This window comes from Ochlerotatus camptorhynchus, unplaced genomic scaffold (assembly GCF_037179485.1).
Source record: "Ochlerotatus camptorhynchus isolate MF236.1 unplaced genomic scaffold, CSIRO-AGI_Acam_v1.1 ptg000595l, whole genome shotgun sequence".
Classification (NCBI taxonomy): Eukaryota; Metazoa; Arthropoda; class Insecta; order Diptera; family Culicidae; genus Ochlerotatus; species Ochlerotatus camptorhynchus.
Window position 1 is genome coordinate 146,202 of NW_027041075.1, and position 21,751 is coordinate 167,952.

The window sequence follows — 21,751 nt, forward strand, 5'->3', positions numbered from 1 at the left end:
TAGGCTATTACAGTGGTTCTTAAGGACAGGCAGACCAGAGCGTTGGTACTACCTTCGGATGGTGTTACGGAGTCTTATAAGGTCTTTGATAGATCTGTCAAGGTTCAGAGTATTGCTCGCCTGTCTGGATACTGGCACGTGTTGTTCCCTGGCCCGGGATATCGCCTCCTCGATGGAATGCAGACACCGGTCAACGTCTTCGGGCGTCTCCGGAAGGACACCGTAGTCGACAGTAGAGTCGACACAGTGTTGGAACTGATCCCAGCTGACGCGATGGTAGTTGCGTCGGGAAGCTTGGAATCGGTTGACGGATGAGCCCACATCGGCCACCACCGGATAGTGGTCCGAACTCAGCTCCTGGTGGGTCACAGGTTGCGAGATGTTGTCTCCCATGTTACTGACGAAGATGTCAATGGTGGAGTGAACGCCATACCGGCTCAAGCGGGTGGGAGAGTCCGGCGCTATTATGGTGTAGTGAGCCTTTGGCAGGTCGTCGTTCAGGATTGTGCCATTTTGATTGCGTCGACTGTTGCCCCAAGCCTGGTGTGTGGCGTTCAGGTCGCCAGTGATGATGTACTTCTCACGGCGTCGAGTTAGTTTGATGATGTCTCTACGCAGGTCTGCTGCCGACCCGTCCCTGATGGTGACTTGTTTGGGACAGTAGGCCGCAATGATGGTAATAACGGGTGGCAACTAAAATTTTGGAATTTTTTCGAGGCCTCTATGCTCAACAACAAACGAGCTCAGAGAGAAATAAGAGTGTGTATGTGTTAGCTCTCTCTCTCCTCTTTCTGCTAGTATTTTCTGTTTTGTTTATGCTTGCTCAGTTTTGCTCAAAATGCCGTCGAAACAAGAAGTATTTCGCGAGTGCGTTGTACAGTTCTACGAACTGCACAGAAATCTCGGCAAAAAGTATACGGTACAACATTTTAAAAGTGAAAATGTTGCGGCTTTGACTGTTTACCATATCCTAAGATCCCCAACAACTGCTCGCAAGCAAGGTAGTGGAAGACCAGCCAAAATTATGGACGCAAAAGGACTTCGTTCTCGTTCTCGTGCCTTCAACAACAAGGATTCACTGAGCCAACGGGATGCCGCAAAAAAGTTCAACTGTTCTCACCAATACATCTGCAAAACATTGAAAAGAGTCGGAATAAAGTGCCGAAAGAAGACACGAGCCCCGGAATATACTGACGCACAGATTTCAACGCTGAAATTCCAATGCCGCTGGTTTATTAAAAATTATTCCGGAAAAAGTTTTGTTTTGGACGACGACGAAAGTTACTTCCCTCTTTCGAAGACGCAGATTCCCGGAAACGATCGATACTATTCAACGGATAGTTCTACTGCACTTCCGAATATAAAATATAAGTTTAAACATAAGTTTGAACAGAAAGTGGTGCTGTATATTGCCATTTCCGAGAAAGGCATTTCTAAGCCATGGTTCAAGCCCTCTGGTTTGGCAATCAATCAATATGTGTACCAGAACGAATGTTTGAAGAAAATTTTGATCCCGTTTCTACAAAAACATCATGCTGATGGACAATACGTGTTTTGGCCAGATAAAGCGTCATCGCATTACGCCAAAAAAACACAATCGTTCCTGAATACCCATTCGATCCCATTTGTAGCCAAAAACCACAACCCGACAAATCTGCCTCAGTGTCGCCCAATCGAAGATTTCTTCGGCGTTTTGAGCTCCTTGGTGTACAAAAATAACTGGAGAGCCACGAATTGCAAACAGTTGATTGGTAAAATCAAGAGATGCATTCGCAAAGTTGACATGAAGGCCGTACAACGCTCCTGTTCCGACATCAAACGGAAGCTTCGCCGAACATCCGATTACGGACCGTTTTCAAATGTTCACTAATTTTTTTTCAACAATGGACAATGTATTTTTAATTTCAATCAATCAGATCTTCTTCATGTATGTTTGTCTTTTTTTGACAGCTTGAGAAAGAAATTCCAAAATTTTAGTTGCCACCCGTTAGGGCCGACAGGAGTGGAGACTTCCACACCCACCGCATCGATCATCTTCAGCTGGAAACTCGGTAGCAGTCGACAGCCAATATTTCTCCTTAATGCGATAGCCACTCCTCCTCCGCAGGAGCTGGTCCGGTCTAGCCTTACGAGCCGAAAATCAGGGAAGTGAACATTTATCTCCGGCTTCAGGTGTGTTTCGGTGATGACAGCGTTTCAGTTGGCTATTTTGATGGCTTCAGGGTCCATACTTTTGCACGAGGGTCATAACTGCACGAAGCTGTTCAGGTAGTGTCTTGGTGGTGCGCAAGAATATGATCACCTCAGTCACGAGGATCACTAGTTCGTCGCTTGTGAGTGGAGAATTTTCTTCTGACTCACCTGACACAGTACGGGCGTACGATAATCCCGGGGCAGTAGAGCCATGGCTCGGCTGGGGGCAGCATCAGTGAGGCGTTGTGCCTGGGACCCGCTTGATCTGATGTTGGATTCGCAACGGGGGAGCGCTGGTTTAGTGGAAGCGGTGCTAGGTCCGGGACCATACGACGAGCCGGAAGTACAGGAAACGTGTCCTTGTTGACAATAGGAGCACGATTATTGTGGTGGCAACCAGGTTGGTTCCTCGTGGAAGCCTGTTGTCGGATATGGATGAAGGCCACTCGCTTGGGACATCTCCTATCACTGCCCAGATGGTTGGAATCACAGTTCACGCCCTTAGGTTTAGCTTCTTCTTCCTTCTTGCCTTAGGTTCAGCTTCCTTTTCCTTCTTGCAGGCGGTAGTATTGTGAGCCCCAGCACATTTGCCACAACGAGCCTTCATGTGACAATTATTCGTACCGTGCCCAAATGCCAGACAATTAGTGCACTGTGTCACCTCGAGAGCGATACTGCTTCCACTGAATCACGATGTTGAACAGCGCGCAAATCTTTCGCAGAGCAGCCACACTGGTGGAGTCCTTATCGAAGAGCACCAGGTACAACTGGTCCCGGAATGCTCTAAAGCCCTACAGTAAAAGTATGGTCGCCTGTCAAAAGTTGTTCCAATCGAACCGTCAAAATGCACCGCTTTGCTCGATTGGAACAGATTCAGATTTTTGGTGACAGTCGTCCATACTTTAACTAGAGGGCTTTAGAACCATCTCCTTGCTCTTCACATCGCACTGGTTTCATCACGTCTCGCAATGAGAAAAAAGTTGATTGGCTGCAGATGAAGGAGCTCCAATTCCGCTTTAATCTCCTCAACATGGAGATTTGGAAGACTAAGGATCACCACTTTCAGTGGTTTTCTTCCAGGGACGTCGTGAGTGTAGAACTCAAACCGGTTCAGCTGAAGAAAAGTGCCAACAACATAGTACGCCAGCGCACTATGGGGATTCAGGTGGCCAATAAGAAGAAGATCAACTTATCTCGATTCGGATTCTGCTGTTGCTGTAAGATACTGTAAAATAGCATGGGAAAACCAAGATAAGTCCAAAATGTGCAAAATGCATGTTTTTAACTTACTTTATTAGGTTTAACCAGATTCTTATTTTACTGCAACATACAGCGCAAGCGTTAAACCATGTGCGGGAATAAACCGAAGGGGGCGACTCTATCTACGATGCAGGGAAAATTGTGTTTTGCTGTGCTTTGCTGAGCACACGCTGAGTAGATAGAAAGAAGATTGATGACGATTCTGAAGATTTCCTGCAAAAATATTATATGCGATGCAAGTAGATGCGAGAAATGAAAGAAGATTTTTTGAAGATTGACTCGCTAGTGTGAGATTTGTTGAGCATCTAGAATTGATATTTAGATGTGTCGTCCCCCTTGGAACAAACCTATTATTTACTGAAATTTACGTCTCCCAGTGGTGCTTTATGGAATGGTCTCCCTTATGGATTTATAAACATTACTGACATTGGTTTTCCTTCGACGAACAAAGACTCTGATGAAGTTCAAAATCGTTGAAACATTTAATATCTGAAATTTTCGAGATGGTTAGTTTCGTATTCCGCGGCCGCGAAGCAAAATGGTTATCGTCCAGTAAAAGTTCGAATGGTGTTGGAATATTGCTTGTTTGGAATAGCAAAGAGTATTATTTTCTCAATGTGGCGAAAGTGTTATATTTTAGAGAAAAGGTAAGCTCCAAAATCACTGTTGCCGTCATCCCTGTCATCATTGTGATCATTTTTGGTTGGACCATTTGTATATTTAAAATTAATAACCAACTGCGGAAACTATATGAATTATTGCGTATCTCTGTTGTTCACTACATACCAAGCAACAAATAAGTTGAAATGTTCAAATCTCGAACACATTGCATCTATTCCTTTTCTCTCGAAATATAGTTGACTTCTTCCGTTTCTGTTAATTTATGTCATTCTTATTAAAAAACGAGCATCTGTCATAGTGACTTTACTCTGATGTAAGGGGCTTTGTTGTCTAGTCCAACCGTTTTTGCTTACTGAGCAGAAAATGATAAGTTCAGTCTCAGGCTTCTTTACAAGAAAGTGTTGATAGGATCTGTTTCTCATTGCTACGGAATCGTGTATTCATCAAATTGCCATTATATCAAAAAATTATCACATCCCTTATCAAGGTGAATCCTGATCCAACGAACCCCACTCTACTAACAATACCTCCCTCCTGTGACCTTTGTGGGGACGTTGATGTAAACACGGCTTAATTGGACTGCATTTCCTCTACCATCCTACGAAGCACGCTGCATGCTCATCAATCTATAAACACTAAAGGATCGGTGTGAATTTGCAATACTTTTCTTTATCAATGACATTATTTCTCATCGCATAGAATCTGCAGCAATACTCTCTGAACCATTTTTTATGCGCCCTGTAAACCTCTTAGAACCCGAAAACTTTTCTACGAAAACACATGCAAAACATATTACGCAAAAAATGGTTCCATCAATCGTATAAAAAATATGAAGAAATTAACATCACTATGCCCTAAAACCAGATAAAAACTCGACTAAAAGGAAATAGAAATAATGCATAGCATGTATGGTAGTAAAACATTTTAAACATGTTATGTAGTCTACTTTGCTTGACGAAATAAGTAAATAACTATCGACCCATCAAACTCATGGACCGAGGGACCAACAGCTTTACTTCCCTTCCGAAGGAAGGCGTGATCAGAGATGTTATGTCTTTGAAAATCCCGACGGTGCCGACTGGGATTGAACCCAGGCTCCTCGGAGTGAGAGGCAGTCGCGCTGACCACTACGTCACCGCTAGTTGGAAAACATCATTTTACTATAAATATATTTAAAAAAATTCTTCAATCGAATAGCAAAGAATCTTCAATCTATTCCACCAACCACATCCCAATAGGTCGCCACAATCTGCTCAATCAAAACAAAAACAACGAGGATAAAATTTTCCCAGTCCCCAGTCCAAGTGGTAATGACGGAAGTAAACAGCTTTTCCAATTCCTTGTGTGAAAACAACCGCGCCGAGCTTTGTGCACGAAAAACTATTTCCCCAGTGATGGTCGCTTGACTGATTGCACAAAAGTTTGACATTGCTGCACTTTGCCCAGCGAGTTGTGTCGATTCTGACGACCACCGACGCTGTTGACGCCGTTCTTCGCGATCTCTCTCTGTGTGTGTGTATAGGTAGAGTAATGATTCAAACGCGAATTTGATCATCCAACCATTTCGCAATAAACGAGTTTATTCTTCTGCGGGGAAAAACATTTCATTTTCCTACTTTCGCAGCGGGCGAGAGTTTTGACAAAGAGAGCTTTTTCCCCAGAAATAAGTTCCCTCCTTGTTTAATGTGCTGCTCGGAAGGAAGTGCTCTAACAAGGAAAGTTCCAATGCTTTGGCAACTAAATTAATTTAAAGTTTAACTCTCAAGTGTCGGTTTGTGCAAAGCTGTAAGCTCAACACATTTGTTAACCCGGGGACCGGATCGAAACGGGGTGGTTTTGGCATTTGGGGAAAGGCAAGCATATTTGGTCAGAGATCCACTTGTCCACCATCACAGTGCTGTGCATTGACTGTATGGGCTTTGATTCCGTTGTTGATCTGATGTTCGGCATCCAGTCTATTTGTGTTGCCACATGCAAACAAACAAGTACCCCCTAGATTAATTGCAATTATTTATCATCCCCTAAGCTCATCGAGCGATAAGAGACATACCGAAAGCAATTTCAAACTCTCCGTCCACATCGGTTATGGTATGCATACCGAGGAGTGTACGTGTGTAGGTGTGTGCGGTACGAGTGAGTGCTTGATCCCGAAACTGACTTTCCGTCATTAGATGACATAGTAGATTTTCATAAATAAATTACTTTGAAATATGAAGCAACTGGACCACTCATCCTCCGGGGAGGGACACAGGCGAATGTTTAAACTGTGTGTTTTCCCGCTCATGTGAATCGCTATATAGACCAATGTACCAAGGGTGGAATTGTGTTGGTCAGGTTTCCTGTTCAGTGGAACTGAAACGGGATTAAATTCTGTTGGTCAGTGGATAAGTGCTGGCTTTTACAATGCCACCAAGTGTTGGGAAAATAGTAAAAATCAGTCTGTGTGGGAGAATTAAAATAACAACATAGAGTTTCCGTTGAAGGACCTCACCATTTCACAACCAAGCATAGTCGTTATTAGAAAGGGGCACTGGAGCCGAAATGGATTAATACAGGTGGCACACAAAGTAGAAGTGTTTGTTTGGTTACTAAAATGAACTATGAGCATTTCGGATGGCATGTTTTGCTATATCATCTCTGTGCCACGATATGATTGTACCTAAACGTGCCCCGTAGTGATCATTTAGTGGATTAATAGGAGAACAGTTGTCACTACAGCTGGTTCTCGTTTAATTTGCATTAACAGTACAGTATTTGTAACAGTTACAAACAGAGCAATTGTAAGACTCGTCCAGTCATTGTGATAAAATCAAAAGAGTCCAAACAAGCTTGCGAAGATACTCGTTGGTTTTTGAAAACACAGTTAGATTCAAAAACACACAAAATCAGGAATGGTAATGGTGCCTCTATTATTGTTTAATGTGCAACAGGAGCTAGTCTAAATTATGTCAAAAATGATATTGAAAGTAATCTGGGTTAAAAATGGAGTTTTGTTGTTCCCACTTCGGTGCCTAAAATTGAAAATAGTGGGCATGAGTGATCAGTTTTCCTCCGATGTCTTCATTGATTGACTTTTCGATCAGAAGAAAATCAGCTTGCGTTTCAATAGATAGCAGCCAAGTTCCAGGAATGTCAATCAATTCGATTTTTTGTATTTCTATATTGCGGGGTTGTCAACAAACTACGTAACATTACGTCAGATTGTTGAGGAAAAACGTCCTCTTTTAGTTTTAATATCTGAAACTCATATTGTAGAAACTGAAGCTTTTGATCAATATAGTATTCCGGGATATAGTGATTCTAGTAAATTAAAGGTATTGGCTGGTGATTTTAACATTAATTGGCGTGATAACTGCAATTAGGACGATGAGCATACGCGTATTTCCAGGCACAGTATATCTTCAATTGGTCATGTTTATTCTAATTTTGATTCAATTTCGTCAGTTACGGATAATGATTTTAAAAATAACCGATTATGTGACCTTAGTGATTAATGTATTAGCGAATACTACAAATCAAGAAGACTGGCAACTGATCCCTTCTCCCATACAAATGTCAAACGTCACTGATAACAGCGCCTCTGTCAATCAAAGGTGGAACTTTGAAGCACAAGTGTCTGTGAGACTGCTCATAAACAGTGACTTTGCGTGTGACCTAATTTCACCGAAACGAATAATCATTATACGGTACTCGTTGTTGTTTTTTTGACGTAGAACTACGTCTTTCGGGAAAATGGGGGTACACTTTATGAAAACCGAAAAATGAAATTATGAAAGATTTGGAACGTTAATAATTTAGCTACCCCTGGACCACTTTCAAAAATTTTATCACCAATCGATCAGACACATTTCTACGCATCGACAACAATGCTTTTGACTGTTGATTTTCAAATTGAAAGTATTGCAAAAGTGGTAAATTTCAAGCATTGTCCAAGAGCGTCAAAATTACTTACAAATCCACCCATTACGTACATGCATATGCTGCTTCCCCAACACAGTCATCAGAGAATGGTTCCTAGATGAAACAAGTCGAAGTGACATTCGCCTCCGATTTTCTGGCGTGTACGAATAGGGAGGATGCGATTGCGGAACATTTTGCTGCCAATTCAGAACCACACGCCCCCAACGACCACTCCGGTTTTTTCCTTGGATTTGTTTTCCGTCGATCTTGTTTTTCGTTCTGAGCACCAATGCTAGACCCTACCTATCGACCCATCAACTCATGAACCGGGGATCAACGGCTTTACTTCCCTTCCGAAGGAAGGTGTGATCAGATGTTATACCTCATAACATCCCGGCGGCGCCGACTGGGATTGAACCCAGGTAATTACGCTTACCACTACACCACCGGCGCCGCTGCTCTCCAGAGTTGTAATCTTGTAACCAAACTTAAAAGCAGGGGATACTTTATATAAATTCTATTCTAACTCTATTCTGAAATGAACTTGGTGGCCCTGAAAAGGGCCGTTTTGTTACGTTGATGATAAGTTTTATCCTCCAAAACCGTACAGAGTGCGCCCCTGTCGCTTCAGAGTGTAGACAACAACCATGGCCGTGACGGTTTTGCGCTTGGCGTGTTCAGTGCAGGGCTGGTAGTGAGCTACTTTTTAGTGACTTGGTCACTTTTTAGTGACTTGGTCACTTTTTTCAATCCAGTCACTAAAGTCACTTTTTCTTGTAATCAGTCACTATTTTTAATTTTTTTTTTGCGTGAATTTATTTCAAGGTTGACCATTCTTTGCTTTGTGACGTTTAATCGTCTTTCTCTATCTGCAGGGTGTCTACTCATTTTTCTGTATAAAATTTCCTGAATTTTCCAGGTTTTTCCAGAACTTTAACGAATAAAATCCAGGCTTATAAAAAGAAAGCTATTTTTAAAATGCGTTCAAAATATGCTTTTTTTGGAAGATCAAAAACAACAGTAATTAATCTTATCCTTTTTAAAGACATGGCAATCAGTTTTAAAGAAACAACTTTATAATCAAATAATAAAGTACGTGCTTAATTTGAGTAAGTCATAGATCTAAAAATATTCAATTTCTTGTAGTTTCGGATTCCATGTACAAGTTCAAGATATATAAAATTTTCAAAGTGCCTGAATTAAGGAAAAAAATAAATGATTTATTTCAAGTTCGTAATTAAATTTATGAAAGATTAGAAATCTTCATTGCAGTCTCATTAACTTCACAACAATTGTAGGAACTTTGAAGAAGTTCTGAGGAATGAAAGGAAATGCTGAGAATTTCTGTGAAGCTCCATAAACAAACTACGGTAACATAATGGAAGTTAACCCACTGAAAGGGAAGTAAAGCCGTTGGTCCCCGGTTCATGAGTTGATGAGTCGATATGTAGGGTCCAGGTGTGGGAGCTGCCTCCCTGGCGTCGGTAACATTGGTGCTCAGCACGGAAAACAAGATCGACGGAAAACAAACCAAGGAAAAAACACACTGAAATTATGGGGAACTTACTGGAAGCTTTACGATCCTCAAATCGCTTCCGAAAAATTTCAAGGACATTTATGAAGTTCCTAGAAGTTCAGAGCACATCACAGGTGTCAACCGAACTTGAGAAATATAGAAACCTTGAGGGGCTATGCGCAAATTTTTGAAAAGTTCTAAGCACCTCAGAAAAGCAAGATCTTCAGAGCAGTTCCCATGACTTTAGTTCAGACTTTTTGGAACAGTTTAAATATCTATGATTGTAAATTTAGACAAAACTGAGAACCAGAGACCGTCAAAGAATTTATGAAAACTTCAGAAATGTGTCAGGAACTTCACAGAAGTCCAAAGAATTTTATGGAAATTTATCTTCAACCGAATTGAGAGCTTTAGGAAAGCTTCGAGAACATCAAGGCAGATCAGAGAATCAAAAGGCAGTTCAAATTATTTCAAGAAAATTGTAGGAACCTTAAAGAAGTTCCGGAAACTTAAGCAAAGCTCCGATAGAACTTCTGGAACGAGATAAAAATCAAGGTTGCAAAGACTCATTTCAGCTAAAATAATGTTTTTCGGAATAATAAAACCAAAAGATGGTATGATGGCATGTGTTACTTGTAACTTACAAGAAGAGGTTACAAAGTATGCGTTGGAAACATAAAACCTGTAAATTTTGCTTTCTATGAGTCACAATCAGCGATTTGCTGATCGCTGAGTGAGTGAGTGAGTTTGTGAAAAATCGCTGATTGTGACTCTCATGAAGTGAAATAAACAGGTTTAATATGTCAAACACATTCTTTGCAACCTCTTCTTGTATCCTACCAATGCAAAATTTGGTCATTGCATCTAATTATTTCATAATTTAGAAAAACATTGTTTTAGCTGAAATGAGTCTTTGCAACCTTGATAAAAATATATGAACATCCGGAAAACGTGAGATTATTTTAAAGGTGTTACATCATGAAGATTTCAAGAAATTTAAAAAATGCGAAAATTTAGCTTATTTGATAAGATTCCATTAATTAAAAAACAAAATGCGAGGGGCTTTATTAAACAGCGATAAATAGCTTCAAGAAATTCTAGTGAACTTAGAATTTAGATAGTTTAATTTTTTTTCTTGGTTTGTTTTCCGTCGATCTTGTTTTCCGTGCTGAGCACCAATGCTACCGACGCCAGGGAGGCAGCTCCCACACCTGGACCCTACCTATCGACCCATGAACCGGGGACCAACGGCTTTACCTCCCATCCGAAGGAAGGCGTGATCAGAGATGTTATGCCTCAGAACATCCCGGCGGCGCCGACTGGGATTGAACCCAGGCCTGCTGGGGTGAGAGGTAATCACGCTTACCACTACACCACCGGTGCCGTTAGATAATTTCATAATATTCAGCGAAGTTCCAAGTAGCTTCATAATAATCCCATTAACTTTAGCAAATTGCAAATTTGCACAAACTTACAAGGAGTTTCGTGGATCTATGGGGTATTCGAAGAATTCTATGATTGATCCAAACACGTTTATTAAACCGGATTATTAAACAAATTTAGAGAACTTGAGGCAAGCATAGTTCAGGGAAAAAAAGCAAGCGTTTTTAATGGTTAGAATATTTAAGGAAAATTGTCGAAACTTCAAGGCAAATCAATTAATTTCAGTAAAGTTGCGAATAAATGAATAAATATGAAAGGTTAAAGGACTGCAATCCCAAACGGTACGTATTGATAAAGAAAATATTTAATTTAATATGTTGTCAGAACATGAACCACCGGATAGTGATCCTCAATTTCAGCTGAAATTTTACTCGTTGTCAGCATAAAGCAATGAAAGAAACGTTCAACTTTTCACTAACGTCATAACAAAACCAATAATTGGGTTATTTAGGGGTATTGAGGTAAATACATATTCGTTATCTTCATTAGAAAGGATCCGAAACCCAAAATTTCATCGATTTTGGTACACTGGAACTATTTTAAATAAGTACGATTACATTAGAAAAAATCACCGTCTTAGCGCCCCCCGGTGGGACTTCGTATGGGAGCGAGCTGTCAACGAATAGACTTAGTGTCAACCACAAACGAAGTGACAGACGACTTTCTCCGAAGAAAATAATTAAAATAATGTGGTTCTTTGTAATAGAATTTTAGTTCACCTTCCGCCCCTCACCACCAGGTTCGCTAGTATTTTTGTTTTGAATTAATTCATGTTGGTTATGTGTGCAATGATCTGGCAACCCGCGTTCTCGCTCGCGTTGACGAGGTGCTGTTTTCTCACTCATCGAAGGAAATTTTTGATTAGAGTGAGAAAGTAAGGAACAGTCAGCGCGGGAGCCGTGTGCGTTACTATAGGTGCGGCAGAAGGAATGTAGTCGACTCTTTCGTTCTCACGGTGTTCTTACGCATGATCCAACGTTTCGTCACACTAGATTATGCATAAGAACGTCGTGATAATGCAAGTGCTGGCTTGTTTCCTTCTGCCTCACCAAGCACATTGATCACAGCACCTGCGATTCTCCGTCGGTTCCTGGTGCAAACACTAGAAGTTTTGGAAGGTTCTCCCTCAGTACCTGTAAGCAGCGTGATACTAGCTGACATTCGCTCAATATGGGTAGAGAAATCCGGAACATTTTCTCACCTTTGAGTATCAACGTCAACCCGGTCTCGAATCGCATTTCCGCTTGAGGTAGCACCGTTGGCAGCAATCTACTGCGCCGTGAGAAAGACCTGCTTAGTGCACTAGTGCTGGAAAATTCACCTTCTAAGGAAGGTCGTCATTAAATGAAATCAACTTTTCTTCGCTGTAACGTACTCCGGATCAGACTCGCTGGTGGAACGTTTTCGTGGGACGGTTTTCGACCCGAAAAGCTTCTGTTTGAACTGCTTTGCAAAAGATTTCTGGGCAGGCGTCTTGAGACGCACGATCTCCTGCCCCACCGAGGCATCCGTTAGCGTGTTCGTGTCAGAACGGATGACCTCTTTGATCGACTGCAATTCTACCATCGATTTTCGGCGCTGCTTTTTGTTTAATTTCACACGATAGTTGAAATCGAACACGGTCGACGATCCGACGGAGGATGCTTCGTCTTCATTCTCCGAAGAAGTCAACGATTTGATCTTTCCGAGCTGAGCTTCTCGAGCCTTACGACCGGTTTGGCTCGAAGCAATTTTTCGACGAAAGTTCCTCGTGGCAGTGGAAACTTCTTGACCAGTTCCTTCAGACTGATTTCTTCGCTTCGAAGAAACGAACGAGGAAGAACTAGACGAAGACGTGGACAGCCGTCACTTCGACGTTGGTTTCTTTCGTGTAGAAACCAGATCGGAATCGCTGTCGTCACTGTCTATTGCGGTTCGTCTTTTCTGAGATTTGCGTTTGGTCGTCGATACAACTGACTCTTCAGAATCTGAATCATCCGATTCAATCTGACGTCTGCCACGAGATCGGCCCCTGGAACTCCCCTCTCTGCTATCGTTACCGGCTTCCGCCCGTCTTGCTGCTTCCGCTCTTCGGGAAGCCTCGGCTAGCTTCAAAATCGCTTCCGGCGTCTTTCGGACAATCGGACGACAAAAGGTGCAAACATAGGTCTTCGAGGGAACCTCCATGCACTGCTCGTGGCGACAAGTCGAACCACTCGTTGCACACAGTATCAGATCCCAACGCTTGCAATCGTCGTAATCTCGCCCATACCGACAGCAACACTCTACAGCGTCACACTCCGAAGAACGTTCCAACTGATCGTTGAATGCATTCGGTTCCAGCTCCCACGAGGCATCCTTGAAACAAATAAAATAAAATATGCAGTATTCAAATACCGATTCACCCACCTCCGCCGCTTCACTTAATTTTCCGGAATATAAATGCCACGCTGATGCATCTGCTGACTAAAATCGTCCTTGCTGTTGCACAAAGGGCACTTGAGAAAGTACCTCGCCGATTGGGCAAACTGTGCCACGTAGCTCCGATGGAACCAGCTATTCTGACAGCACGGGGCATGACTCGATTCCAGCTTCCTGTACGGTCCCATATCATCGCAGAAAATCCCACAGGCTTCGGTCTCGGAGTGTTTCACCTTATCCACCAGTGCTACGTGCTTATCGCACCACGACTGGAACGTATCCACGTAATGCGACAGGCACTCATTCTGCATCCCACAAAGCGTATGGAATGAACGGAAGCACTTCTTCGCGCAACACGAAACGTTTGCATACCGTTCCTTGCAGATTTAACACTTTTGTCCTCGGATACGAGCTTCTTCATTTCTGATGTCCTCCTCCATGAATCCGAAGATTCCCTACCCGTCTACAGGTAACAAGGTACACGTAGCAGGTATAATGACTAGTTTTGCCACGTCTAGTAGACCGGTCCAGAATAGAGCATCGTACCATCGTACCGCAATCATGCTCAAACGCGTGACATACAGCATCTTTAGCCGAAATAAATAATAAATTGAACACAATCGGTTTCATCCGATCCTCCTTCATTCTCACCTTCAGCACGTCGATCGCCTCTTTGATTCGATGGATCTCGGCATGATTTTGGAGTAAATTTTCCTCCTTCAGATCGCCCTCGTCGAGAGCTTTCGGTTCCGCTACGGAGGAGCGAATGCATACCGAGTATGGCCGCCCGAAAAAAAATAATTATAATGAAATAACTAAATTACAATGATGTTTTCGGGCACATTATAAATTTATTGTTAAATTATTGGATGGGAGAAAAAATAAATTTCGTTTTTAACGATACAATATCAATGAAAATTAATTTGATGAGATCAAATTTGTTCGAGAAAAATCAGTTATTTTATTGTTAAGATGCTTAACAACCCCCCTTTTTTACTGTACATTTCTCATATACCATGATTTTCGTTGTGATTTTATGGTAATCAACAAAAATCTCCATTCAAAATCATTGTATTTTTATAGGATTTTTTTACGGGTGGGTCCTGTTTGGCGTCCAACAACGATATCTTCTCGGTCGCGAATGACCGTGGCTTTGGTTAGGAGCACCGAATGATGAAATCTTTAGCAACAATTGCCACCAACAAGCGCGAGTCATTGACAGCTCAACATCGTTTACTTGTAAGCAAATGTTAACCCGATGTGTTTACCCCTAATCATTTTGGCCTATGGTCTTTCATTATACAAAAGAAGTGCAGATAACAACAAACACAACATAGTGATATGCACTTTGACAACAGGCTCTCCCTTTCAATTTTCGTTAGATAAAAAGAGATAACAGGCGGTGCCCCAATAGCATCAACTTCTTTAAGCTAGTACATATGAGTAGATAGTGTTGCCGTGAGTTACACTCGAAAATTTCAAATGTAAGTGCGTCAAATCAAATTTCGAGCCGCTCCGTCTGTCACTTCGTTTGTGGTGTCAACGATCAAAACTTTAAATCTTGGTCTAAAAATCGAGATGAATGTCTACGGGATCGATAAAAATATCAGAAAACGAAGCTCTATCAGATTATGTATAAAAATTGGTATATTTTTCGAAGTTAAACAACAACTATTTATTTCTACCTATGTGTGTGAATGCACTCGTGAATAACACACATCATCATACACGGGTTCCACTTTTGCTTAGAAGAAGCGTTACCGTTACTGGTTGCTGATTTTGGCAGAGTTGCCAGTCTTCTTGATTAGTAGTCTTTGGTATAAGATAATATCAATAACAACGATGAATTAGTACAATTGAAGTACTGGAGGAAATATTCGAAACAGGTTGTTTCGAATCTTGTTGAGAGGAGAGTGGATTTTCCATTCGTGGCCGGTAATTTAGATGAATCTACATCATTGGAATAGGTATACAATCACGTGTAATAAGTATTCACAAACGGTAAAGAAAACTCGTTGTGAATATGTTCGAAGGAATATTGATTAGCATCAAAACAACAGCAAAGAGTTATGGCAAATTTTGAAATCTTTATTAAAACCTAGTAATTGCAAACCGCGGTCCATAACTTTTAATTAACATCGTAAGCGATTTGTCGATCGTAAATATCGACTTCCATAGTGCTCACCTTAGAAAGTAAATCCGCCTTCTCATTGCCCGGAATCGAGCAATGAGATGGGACCCATGCAAAGGTGATGACAAAAGATTTTAAAGATAAAGCACTTAGAAGTTCTCCCCAGACAACCAGAAGTCGTAAAACAATGTACAGACAGTATCGTAAATTGCTACAGTTTAAGTCAAAATCGCATATTAGAATGGCATACCTCGAATTATGTTTAAGTTAAATCGTATAGAATGCAAATTTCCGACTTATATGCGATTACTCATTTTTCCGTCGTACTGTATCACAAATTTAATTGGATTACATCGTAAGACTTTTCAAAATGGATTTGTTATTACAGATCAAATTGCATATGATGTTAAATCAACTCGTTTAAAATTAAACGAAAATATGCACGTATATGGCCTCCACTTTTGTACGTATAAGCAATTTCTTTGCATTCTATACGACTTGTTTGTTTGTATATATGTTTGTATATCACGAAAACAACTTTGAATATACGTGCATTCTGGTTGTCTGGGTCGTATTTTCATGAGAAAATACGAGGAGTGCTTTACCGGCCTCATTGAGCGAATAGCTTCGACAGAACTGAGACTATCCGTAAAAATAAAATAGTTATCTGGTGCAAGTGAGGCGATAGTTTCTAGCGTATAATATATTGCCGCCAGTTCAGCAACATATATGGAACAAGGAGCATGAAGAATTCGAGAGGCGCTATGAAATTCGTTATTAGTACCAAAACCAGCGGTCGCCTCTATTAGAGATCCAGCTGGGAAGAACGATCTTGAGGAATCAACTTGGCTAAAATTTGCAGCATAAACTGACGGAGCAATCATGGAACGATGATTTTCTGGGATTCCGCGAATCTCTTGCGTCACAGATAAATCAAAACTAACTGAATTGCCGAAGTCGTAGAAGCATACACGATGAGGATTATGCTGTGAAGGGCTGATATCGTGTATTACAATGACATAAAACGAAAAGCTTCTCAAAGTTTTCGATTACAAGTAGGTTCATAAATTCACACCAAGTGAGGAGCCTGAGGGACAATTCCGAAAACCGATCAGAGAGTGGCAAAATGCCTGCCAACACCTCTAGACTCATCGTATGAGTCGAGTGCATGCATCCTAACGCGATACGAAGACAACGATACTGGATCCGTTCCAGTTTGATAATGTGCGTTTTAGCCGCCGACTGGAAGCAAAAACTACCGTATTCTAAAACCGATAAAATCGTTGTCCGGTACAACGTTAGAAGATCTTGCGGATGGGCTTCCCACCACGTTCCGGTAGTTGTACGGAGAAAATTGATCCTTTAATAGCATTACCGCTTCAGTTACTCAATGTGGGATCTCTGGGTGCATTTGGAATCGAACCAGACCCCGAGATATTTGAAGGACATAGAATGAGTGATCGGTTTACCCAAAAGTTGAAGCTTTGGTTGTGCTGGGCTATGCTTCCTAGAAAAAACGACCAACTCAGTTTTCTCCGTGGAGAATTCGATACCTAGCTGAATAGCCCAAGTAGACAAATTGTCCAAGGTATCCTGTAAGGGTCCTTGTAGGTCGACCCCTTTGGGCCCTGTCATAGACACTACTCCGTCATCTGCAAGTTGTCTCAACGTGCAGTTGTCACTTAGACAATTGTCAATTTTTCTGACGTAGAAATTATACAAAAGGAGGCTTAAACATGAGCCTTGAGGAAGATCCATGTAACTAAATCGCGAAGCTGTAGAGTTTCCATGAGAAAAGCTCATATGTTTCTCTGACAGCAAATTGTACAAAAAGTTATTTATTAATGGAGAAAGGCCACAAGCGCGGAGTTTGTCTGAAAGAACTTCAATCGTTACTGAATCAAAAGCCCACTTAATATCCAAGAACACAGAAGCCATTTGTGTTTTGTTTTTAGCAAAAGCCCACTGAATTTCTGTGGGGACGCGAGACAGTCGTTCGTTCCTTTACCCCTACGGAAGCCAAATTGAGTATCTGAAAGAAGGTGGTTCATCTCAACTCTCAACCCATTTGTCCAGGCGAAAAAGGATCATTTTCTCCAGCAATTTTCGAATGCACGATAACATCGCGATGGGACGATACGAGTTATGATCTGACGCGGGTTTTCAAGGTTTTATCATGGCTGCAACTCTCACACGCTTCCAATCCTGTGGAACAATATTGAGCTCCAGGAACTGACAAAACAAGTTAAACATGCGCCTCTTAGCGACGTCTGGGAGGTTCTTCAACAAGTCGAACTTGATCCTATCAGCCCTCAGAGCCGAATTGCGACACGAAAGGAGCACGAATGAGAGCTTAAGCATTGTAAAAGGTTGACTGATCTCGTTTGATTTGATCTATATAGCATTCCGTGATATAATGTTGATGATTGTTTATCGCATTCTCCATGTTATCAACTTTACAAGTATTGATTGTTTGATAATTGATTTGTGATTCGCTATATGAAGCTTTCTTTTCATAATAGTGAGAATGATGCATGCTAGAATACCTTCTATGCTCAAGTCATCTTCTGAAAACTGGTGAAAACATAAATACACGACCGACGTAGGGCCTTTGAACACATCCTGAAAGAAACCAGATTTTTTTTTAATCAAAATTAGGAAATGCTTAGGGGAAATGTTGGCTTCGGCAATACCTTAAGCTATTATCGTCAGGGGGTAAACAACGTCCTTGAGAGCTCAATTTTGGCATGTGGATACATTGTGTTTCAGAGCATCTATTGGCCAAATTTGAGTGCTCTAGGACTTTGTTTACCCCCTGACGATAAGAGGTTAAGGTATTGCCGAAGCCAATATTTCCTGTAATCAACTTTTAGTCAGCTAAAATGTTGGTTACGCATTATCCATCTACTTCTTTCCTTTCTAAGCTATTTTCTTATTATAACGTTCTACTTTTCTACTCTAAGCTTACAGTTTTTTGAGCAAAAAATAACATTCACATCAGTAGTTGTTAGTTGAGCGCGTTCTTAAGCATGTCCCATTTATGCACTCGCAAATTGTGTGTTCGAGCTTAATAGCTTCTGTTTAAAATTTATAACCCCTGATTCATCAAACCACTCAACACGCCTCTGCCCCGACAGTATTTATTTAAAAACGGAATGATTTATAAAGTTAAACTTTTACGCTCTGATTCGGGATTATGCCGTAGTATGATAAAAGGAAAACGCAACCAAATGCATAGACATCCACACTCGCCCACTCGGCCTCCAAAAAGTGTAGTAGCTTTGGGAAATCATCACCGCAACCAGTTCATCGCCGCACTCTCTACTGACGCTCGCCCAAAGACGACTACATATGACTATGGCTGCGATGACGACGACGGCGACGACGACGATGACAATAAAAATAATACATGCGCATACATTTTAGAGTGCATAAATCTATTGCTCCAATTGAACCTGGTGAGGATGTTTGCTCGAAGTCGGACTGGCGGGTGGTGTACAAACAATGCTCCGTGTTTTGCCGCTATGGTGTAGTTTTTGGCTGAGAATATCCCCGTGGGGGGTCCCTCAGTTGTGCATGTGTCGGAATTTGGCATGTTTGGTGTGGTGAAAACTAAAACTGACAGAAGGTATAAATCACGGATCATTCGGATGTCTGCTGCCGGGCTTCCATAAATAGTGGACATGGTTTTAGTGTTTATAGCTTGGTTCGGAGGACTCAACATACCGTTCTGTTTTCGCTTGTTTGTTGTTTTTGGGATCCAATCCAATACAAGTTTGCTTAGAGCGTTATCATATTTCTACAATAATTTATTATGATGCCTTGTTCGTTGTCACAGATTACTACTTTTTTTAAAGACCTTACACGGCGTAGCTATGGCTACTCCGTTACTGATCAGAATCAAAGAAATTAAACAGGGAAGCACAAAGAAGGAGCTTGGGATAAGATTTCCACCTTCAATGTACAAAGTTCATCGATTCGTTCTATAGAGATCAGTACTGACGCGGGCCATGTACTCACGGTCTTTGAAGGAGGGAAAGGATAATTAGTTTGACAATCGTTCAGTCCGCATCATGCTCTCTTGCCGTGCGGATCTATTTGATATTTGTTGAAAGAAGTGTAACTACTACCTAAAGCTACAACAATACCTGTAAATTGTCTACCTTTTCGACTCTTATTCCTATTCGATCCTTGTTTGGAACCTACCCGAGGTAATCCTGCTTGGATATCGATTTGGAAAGTTCCTCTTCGATACATCTGATTCTTATAGTTTGGATTTTACTGGTTTTACTGTCGTCATGGCGCCTAAGCGCAAAAGAAAAGGGCAATCTCTTGATCCCCCTTCTGATGAAATTAATTTGAGTAATCAATTTGATTTGCTCACGAATGATGAGAATGATCCATCATCCAGTAAAAAATCTAGTAAACTTGCCCAGCTTAATGCCAAGAAGGAAAAGATTCCCCCTATTGTGATAACCATTTCCGGTTTCCATGCACTTCGCACAGAACTTTTGAATATCGTGAAATTCAACTTTTCACTTCAAACCTTGGACGGATTCAAACGTCTTCTCAAGTATCTTACTAAGAAGCAGCATATTTTGTTTCCTTACGACACCAAAACTGAACGTGTGTTCAAGGTTGTCATCAAAGATAATTGACAAAATTACTTGAAGTTGTGTCACTCCAAGTAATCAAAACGAAATGAAATCCCGTCCTGGCGATTTGCGCAACGAGATTTCTAATGATTTTTATTTAGTTCACTTCAAGTCTAGTGAACTAAACAACCTTAAGGCCTTAGAAAAGGCTAGCCCTATGCTCCATGTCCGAGTGAAGTGGGAACACTTCAGGAAGACTGGAGGAAATTTCCAAAACCTCACCCAGTGCCAGAGATGGGGTCACGGAACTAAAAATTGCTACATGGCAGCTAAATGCATGAATTGTGGTGATTCCTCTCACGCAAAGGACGGCTGTCCTGTGAAGAAAGATCCTAAGAAATTTAAATGTTCAAATTGTGGTGAAAACCACAAATCCATTTTTTGGGAATGTAAGACTCGCAAAGCGATCCTACAATCTCGTTCTAAGCGACAGGTAGGAAACGCTCCACGTTCCCGAACAGGTACAAATTCTTCTGCTGTTAACAACGGTCAGCGAGGAACAAATTCTACATTCGAACCCGTAGGTACAAATATCACCCCTGCTTCAAATTCTTCATCTATACCTACTCCTCTCGCTGCAAACAATGTTCAGCTAGTAAATTGAGCTACCTATGCTGCTATTGCAGCAGATAGAAATCAAAATGCTAGCCAACATGATTCAAACGGAAATATGGATCATTTTGACTCAGAAAGCATTATTACTGATCGAGCGGTGCCGGTGGTGAGCGTGATTGCCTCTCACACCAAAAGGCCTGGGTTCAATCCTAGTCGGTGCGCCGGGATTTTCTGAGGCATTAAATCTCTGATCACGCCTTCCTTCGGAAGGGAAGTAAAGCCGTTGGTCCCTCGGTTCATGAGTTGATCGGTCGATAGGTAGGGTCCAGGTGTGAGTGTGCGCCTCCCTGGCGTCGGTAGCATTGGTACTCAGTACGGAAAATAAGATCGACGGAAAACAAAAAAAAAAAGATTACTGATATGCTTACATCTAACTCCATGTTTGATGCTATTCAAACTGGGGTTAAATTTGCATAAAATTCTGCCATGACTTGTAACGCACGCCTCGCGGCCTGCGAGATCTCGACCTACGAATACGCTTCCTGTCTCTAAAACGAGTGGCTTAAGCGCCACCTCCGAAGAGGACCACTCGTCAAGTTTAATTTGCCCGGCAAGAAACCCAACCTCAGGGCGGGTTTATGAATGGAAGAGACCGAAATTTAGTTTAAGAGCGATTCAGCAGACTGAACTTCCATGAGGGATTGAGATCCTCACAAACAGAGGCCGCTTCCAACGGTCTTAAGCGAAAGTTGAAGTTAACCGTCGTTCTACCGTAACACAAAAACCCCACGCACATTTATCATCACTGGAGGAACTTCCCCGTTCAGATTTCCTCCCCCGATCCTGACACGTGAGTGCGGAGACTGTTTTCCCAGGCAGTCCAACCTGGAGTAAATTCAACTACAACCAAAAATACTACAAGAAGATAACGCAAAATAGAACGACCAAAACGTGAAGAATCTAACCAACAAAAATTAACATTACGGGGAAAGCTTTTACTTTACGAAAATAACATTTATTTCATGGCTGAATACCGGAAATCATTTAGGATTTATTCGTGTTCCTAACCTAGGTTTA

At 41.5% G+C, this 21,751-nt stretch overlaps 1 pseudogene; it reads right to left on the reverse strand.

Annotated features, from left to right (window-relative positions):
- Window positions 1-12,283: 12,283 nt before the first annotated feature.
- LOC135713932 (uncharacterized) overlaps window positions 12,284-21,751 on the reverse strand; it is a 29,554-nt pseudogene continuing 20,086 nt past the window's right edge.